This window comes from Vespa velutina, chromosome 11 (assembly GCF_912470025.1).
Source record: "Vespa velutina chromosome 11, iVesVel2.1, whole genome shotgun sequence".
Classification (NCBI taxonomy): domain Eukaryota; kingdom Metazoa; phylum Arthropoda; class Insecta; order Hymenoptera; family Vespidae; genus Vespa; species Vespa velutina.
Genome location: NC_062198.1, coordinates 2442450 through 2450021, shown reverse-complemented (window position 1 = coordinate 2450021; position 7572 = coordinate 2442450). Strand labels below are relative to the sequence as shown.

Genomic DNA, 7572 nt, shown 5'->3' with positions numbered 1-7572 from the left:
CTCTCTTCCTCTCTCTCTTTCTCTCTCTCTCTCTCTCTCACTATTTTTCGTATACAAGATGTTCCGTAACACATATTACTCCCTTTTTCAATCTCACCCCATCCCCTCCCCCTACTAGTTCACCTTTCTCTTTATCATACTGCATCTCTTCGGGAGCAACCTATTGTAGCTTACCTTACAATATTGCGAAGTCGTCCTAGCAGTGAAAGAAAGAAAGAAAGAGAGAGAGAGAGAGAGAGAGAGAGAGAGAGAGAGAGAGAGAGAGAGATGGAGAGAGAAAGAGAGAATAAATGAGAGAGCTGAAAGAAAGGAGAAAGAAAGATGGAAAAAAGAAGAGAGAAAGAGAGATAATGAGAGAGAGAAAGAGAGAGAGAGAGAGAGAGAGAAAGTCAGATATGTAAAAGAGAAAGCGTGAACGAGAAAAAGAAAGACAAAGAGGGAAAGATAGTAAGTGTAGTAGTGGATAAGAGTTAGAGAGAGAAAGAAAGAGAGAGAAAGAAAGAGAGAATGAACACGTAGTTCCAGAGCGCGTGTAAGATGAGTAATGAAACGGTCACGGACAGAGGTTCTCTAATCCCGCCGGATATAAGGTGCAAGCGTTCGCAGATGAAAGAATACCAGATCGTAAAGCAAAGAAAATCGGAGAAAATACGGGATCGTATTACATCGAGCACCACAGTCATTGTTCCCTCCGCTTTTAACTTTTTTCGGGTATTTTTTTTTTTTCTTTTTTTTTTTTTTTTTTCTTTTTTCTTTTTTTTTGTACCTTTTTCATTTCAATGAGATTATTACCAATCGAAATCATACATAATTCAGTGAGGAATTAGAATATGCTTTTTGAAAAAAAAAAATGAAGTTATAAATTATAGTTGTATATGATATACGTAAATATTTCATATCTATTAGTCATCGATATATATGATTTTGATGATTGATTTAATTTATTGATTGATTTAATTGATTTAATTCTATATTGTTGATGTATAGTTAATAGAAATATATATTTATATAGTTAGAATATAATATTTTTATTTAGTTAATAAAATAAATTTTTTTATTAGTTAGATTAAGTTATATATATATATATAATTTTTTTTTATATTAACTATATAATTACAAAGAAGTACGTAATAAATAGAAAAAATGATAACTATAAGAATGAGAATTAATTCATTATCCATGATTCGATCTTCTTACATTTAATTTTATTTCTTTTTTTTTTTTTGTCATAATCTCCATTTACCAATACAATCATCGAGATATAATAATTAGCATTAGAATAATTCTGACATGTAGTTAACGTATTCGAGCAATTAGGGTCGTGCGATAGCACACGATGCATCTCGCTATATAGTAGTCAGCCTACTCGCTCGAAGAAAATGTTTCTTAAGGGTTGCTGACGCTTACGGGAAGAGGAAAGGGGAGAATGCAAGGACGACGGTGGCTCGTTGGGATGGTGGTAAGGGAGAGTGGGTTGCGGGGCTGAGTTTAGTGGGACGACTAACTCGAGGCAGAGCGGTGAGATTTCGTGACGCGGACGTTGAATCAACTTAATTAAACTCCTTAATCCATTTCTATAACGCCTTAATTCTGTTTCCCGAACGAAACTTTGTGACAGTCCGTAGAACTTCGCGAGACACGTTCGCGTGCCGCTTTCCGCGTTTCGGAGAATCCAACTGACTGAATATTTACGGATTCGAAGAAAGAGCTTCGCTTTAGGAAAATCAAATAATATTTTTCTCGTTTGTATATACGTACATATATATATATATATATATTTATTTATTTATACATGGACTATGTATGTATATAAGAAAATTATTTTAGAATGAACCCTGGTCTTTTTACATTATCGAATTCGATTATACCTTTTAAGGATAGAACGATGAAAAAAGTGTGAAACGAAGAAAGATAAAAGAAAAAAAGAAAAGAAAAAAAAAAAGAAAATAGAAAATAAATGTAACGAAATCGATAAAATTTGCATCGATATTATCCCTTCATTTACAATTTAGAAACGTATAATAATATGTTATTCAATCGTTCTCTCTTCGTCATTAAAACGATGGGTTATTATCACGACAATAATTTATGTATCGAAACGGGCGGCGTTACGTCGAGGAAAAGAAAAAAGGAAATAAAATATAAAACGTTCGTGAATAGAGATGATATACAGCGAGTGTATGGAATGTTTAATTTGTATAAACATTTTTTTTTTGGTATTTAATCAAAGAATCACATTGTTATAAATATTTACTTAAAGAATTGTTTTCTCGTTATTTTACTTTCTTGAAATGGTATTACTATTGCATCTCATTTTAATTCTTGGACATATTATCTTGATAAACGTGTAAGGAAACAAAGGTTTCTTACACGTTAATTCTATGTAAATATCTTCCTTTTGTACTTGAATGTGTTGGATTAATGCGAGTTGAAGATTCAATTAAAACTTTGACAAATTTGTTACCATTTGTTTCACATGTGTTAAATAACAATTAAAACGTTTTTGAATGTCACATTATGATTTTCTTTTATATAGATAATAATGTATTTTCTCTTCTATTGAATAAATAGATTTTCAAGAGGAAGAGAGAGAAAGAGAAAGAGAAAGAGAGAGAGAGAGTGAGAGAGAGAGAAAGAGAGAAGAAGATTACAGAGATAAGTTAAAACTTATAAAATAGATTCAACAAACAATGTTTTATATAAAATAAAAAATAAACGAAAAAAAAAAAGAAAAATAAAGGTAAACAATAAAGTAAAAATATCTAAAGTCTTCGACATTTGTAATGAGTATTATTCTATAATAATGATAACGATGATGACCATAAAGTTATTCATTTTTAATTTAGAGAAAGAGAAAGATATAGAGAAAGAAAAGAATGGAGGAGACAAAGACAGAGATAACACAAAAGAAAGAGAGAGAGAGAGAGAGAGAGACAAACAGACAGATAGAGGCAGAACGTTTAAATACGTTTTGTTCACCTTTCACCATGCTCACACACCCCTTTTATACCTTTATAAGCAGAAAACGTTGCGTTATGCTAGAGAGACGAAATACGACGTTTCGTTGATGTTCATTGCGCGACTCTCTCTCGCGGGACATTTTAGGTAATGTATATTGCATAACTCCCTCAGTGCCGTAGGTATCCTTCTATCTTATCCTCTCGCGTATTTCTCTCTTCATTTCTCTCTTTATCCTAATATATAAGTGACTTTTCGACGAGTGTTTTGTCGTTTAGTTCGTTTCTCTCTCTCTCTCTCTCTCTCTCTCTCTTTCTTTCTTTGTGTCTTTCCTTAATCAGGCAAATTTTAATTCATTAATCGTAATTGAGAGAAAGAGAGAGAGAGAGAGAGAGAGATAGAAAACGGTCTACATCATAATACGCTTTATTATTGCTAATGAAAAGTTTTAACGTTAAATGTTAATAAAATTTGTGTTAAGTATTTAACGTGATTTTAGTGTGATTAATCGTACGATAATAATGCATATACCGAGTTTTCTTTTCGCGTGTATGAATGCCGATGGCGTTCATACACGCGTTAGATATTATTTTTTTTTTTTTTTTTGCGATAATAAATAAAACGTACGATGAAAAAAGAAAAAAGAAGTTCTCTTTCGTATCAGGCTTGTCAAGGATGCCCGTACGTAAATTACTTTTTTCATTTATTTATATTTCGTTTGATGTTAATGATTTATCCATAGATATTATATTTATAATTTTAATATTTCGTGCGATAGTACGCTTTCCCATTTATATTTTTATTTAATCGTATTAATTGTAGCTGAATATAATCAGATAAAACGAGGTAAATACTGAATTAATTTTGTAGAAAATTTTGTTTTCCCAATGTAATTCATACTTGAAAACATGACGAGTAAATTAATTTATGATAATATCTAATAAATATGGGAAATAAGAGAGAAATAAATATTGATATAATAATAATAATAAATATTAATATAATAAAAATTAATATTAAGTATAATAAAAATAAATATTGAATATATAAGCACAGATTAAATATATTAAATGAATATTTTATAAATATTATTATATCTGATATCTGTCGATTAAAAAAAAAGTCGAATCCTTTTATTACAAATTATTACAAATGCCTTATTACAATGTTATTATATACATATTTATCCATACGTATAATTTATATAAACGTATATTTATATATAGTTAATATATATATATATTTTTTTTTGTTTTTGTTTATAATACTCCATATATCTCAATAAACTTTATAATTTTATTGAAATTGTTGTTCCTTACATTGAGGATTCGATGTATCCTCCATAAATCGTACCTATACACGCTCGTTTTCTGAGCGTATCGATAGTTTCAGTATCGTAGAAAGAAGCTCGACTTCTTGTTTTTTCTTTTCTCTCCCATCTCCTCTCCTCTCCTATCATTGAGCCAGCAACACCGATACGCTCTCATAAATTTGTTTCAGCGAGCGTGACGGAGCGTCGGGTATACCGCCTCTCTTCCTCTTCCCCACCCCCCTCTAGACGATCGAAATTTGCCGATAAGAGAAGGGGGTGTCGCAATAAACGAGTCTCTTTCAAGAAGATGGCCATTTTTATCTTTATCTTCATACGAGAAAGAAGATGAAGACCGAGTAAAAAAAAGAAGAAAAAAAAAAAAAAAAAGAAAAATAAATAAATATAAAGAAAGAGATTTTTGCACGATAAATTTCCTATCGAATAACATTTTTAACGACATAACAAAGAGGTTTGCATTTTTTGTTTTATTTCATCATCATCATCATCATCATCATCATCATCATCATATCTCATTCAATTATTGTCTTTCTTATCTAATTTACTTTTATATTTTATTCGTGAAATGTTGACTTTTATGATGCAATGGTAATATAATAATTTTATATAAATGTTTCAATAAATATGACAAATTTTTTTCCATACCTTACCTGCATCCTGTATTTTTTGATATTAAATTAAATATTATAACATAATATTTAATTTACTACGACTTTATTTAATTTGTACGACTATACTATATTAATAAAAAGAATTGTACTTTTTGATTGCATATATATATTCAGTACTAGATGTTTTAAATAATTATACCTGGATAATTTTTTAATTAAGTAAGTACACTTTCTTACTGTTTAATGTAATAAAATTCATTTTATTAATATTTTTAATATAACACGCTTCGAGTAATTATATTATATTTCATAAATATTTCAAATAAGTATACTTTCTCAATGTTAAATATCATAAAAGTTTGTTTGTTAAAAAGCAATATAAATAATATCTATACATATCGAGAAGCAACAATGTGTATTTTGGAGTATATTCGGGATGCTCAATTTCAAAACGTTGAGAAGGATGATTGGTAAAAATGTAAAGCGCTACTGGAGACGTTTGAAGTTTTCTTCCTTGCGTCGTTGAACTTGGGCAGACAAAAGTATACTGGCGAGTACATAAAATGCGTGGAAAGAGAAGAAGAGGGTCGTCGTGAAAGCTACATTTCACACTGATTACACTCCTCCAGCTAGGCACTCCACAGTATTCCTCTTCCTCCTCCTTCTCTCTCTCTCTCTCTCTTTCTTTTTTCTTTTTCTTTTTTTCTCTCTCATATTTTCTCATCTCGTATTTCTCTCTGATCTCGTAAGAGACGTTCTCTTCTTGACGACTAACGTGAATCTCCCGAAAGTACACTTCTTCTACGGATTAATGATCGTAAGTATCAGATGTTTTAGGAAAGAAATTAATTACATTAGCGTATCGGACATTTCAGGATGGTCGAGAATTCCAACGAATTGAATTTCTTTAGTAGATTAAAGAAAATACGTTCAAGGATAGCGATACGTTAACGTCGATGGATCGTTACAAAGTATGTATGTATTTATATGTACATACATACACATCCTTGTATGTGCTGATTGACTCTAGAAAGTAAATGTACGTCGACTTATTCGACGTATGTAAATTATCTCTTTATGTATATATTTAATACGCAACATATATATATATATATATATATATATATATATATATGCGTCTATATAAATAGAGATTAACGAAATAAAAATGATGTTTCTAAGATAAGATAAAATATAAAGTCTCGTAGAATCGATCGCATTTCCCCCCGCCCCTTTACCCCTTGATTACCTAGATAAAGTCTAGTCGACATGTTTTCTTATCAGTGTGTTATTGCATTGTAAAGGTATCGTTGCGTTTGAAAATGCGTCTAGAAAATCCTACGAGTTTCAGCTACGTGCTTTGCATCGAATACCAAAAGATATCTGCTAAGCCATTGTATTTCCTTACACGATTTTCTTACCAACGGGATAGCGAGCGACGATAACGTATGAGTTAAGAAAAACGAAACAAAAAATAAATAGATCTTATTATCAAAAGAGAATTAAGAAAATAATCTTACGATCGTTCGATCTATGAATTTAAAATTAAAAGATAAAAGATTAAAGTCGTTGGGATGCCATTTTGTCGGGGAACCATCCTCATACAAGTTATTGCGTCACGCGTTAGACTTCTCAAAGCCACGGGAACACACGGGATATCAAGGGGTCAAAGGCGACGAAGGTAAAGGCGACAGCTCGTTTATAGAGACTGCTTCAATCTATATCGGTCGCGGACGTGAACAGAGGTTCCGTGGATAGATAGGTCGCCAAGAGGGGGTTGGGGGTGGTAGTGGTGATAGTGATGGGGTGGATGGTGGATGGTGGTGGAAGAAGATATAGACAGTGACACACAGGTGCTTGAGCAAACAAGATGTAAATTTGCCACGTCCTGGATCAGTCTGGAAGCAAGTAATTAGATACGTTGTTGCGAAGGATCACCTTTGAGCTCCTGTTTCGTATTAAGGCCACTGTTCCTGCCCCCTCACCTCCCTTTTATCAGTGGATAGACGTAGCCTCAACGTGGTCAGGCAACCCTGCGTGGTTAACCTCTGCGTGACTCTAAACCTACTAGTAGGCCTACTCGTATTCACGCACCGGTCGCACATCCCATTACATGTTTAATATACTATATAAGATTCTAATGGTATAAAGAAATTTTGTTAGATTCAATGTTATTTCTATAAAAAGCGATGTTCTTTTCCTTTTATTTCTCTCAATTTTTGTCTTCTCCTTTTTCTTTTTTACGAGCACTTTATCTTCGATCTTCGAATTTCCTGAGGGTAACATCTCTGAACGTTCGAAGTTCGAATCAGTCGAGTGGTATGAACTCAATGCCGAGCTAATCGATTTGTCAGGACGGAAGCGGAAACAAGCTCCTATGTTATTAGACGCGACCTAATTCGGATTAGATAGTGCTACTCGGATTATCCGACATCGATTAATCATACGTTCATCCTAGAAGCGAAAGTTGGCGGAAACTCGCATAACCATGGTTATTTCCGGAAGTTATGACAGCTAATTAGGTAGTCATTAAATATGGTAGTTCCGTCAGTGGAAATTCAGTCTAACGGAGTATATCTACATATATACATATATTTATCTAATGCCGTATTACCTTTAATGAAATCGAATGAAACTTTTTGGCATGACATTTATTTCGAATGAAATACTCCG

At 32.2% G+C, this 7572-nt stretch overlaps 1 protein-coding gene across 1 annotated transcript in view; it reads left to right on the top strand.

Moving 5' to 3' along the window:
* The first annotated feature begins 6195 nt into the window (after positions 1-6195).
* The window catches only part of LOC124952935 (lachesin), a 282806-nt gene continuing 281429 nt past the window's right edge, over positions 6196-7572 (top strand). Inside the window, exon 1 of the mRNA XM_047503588.1 lies at positions 6196-7572. This exon is cut by the window's right edge and continues 656 nt beyond it. The gene's annotated coding sequence lies outside the window, so the exon portion shown is untranslated.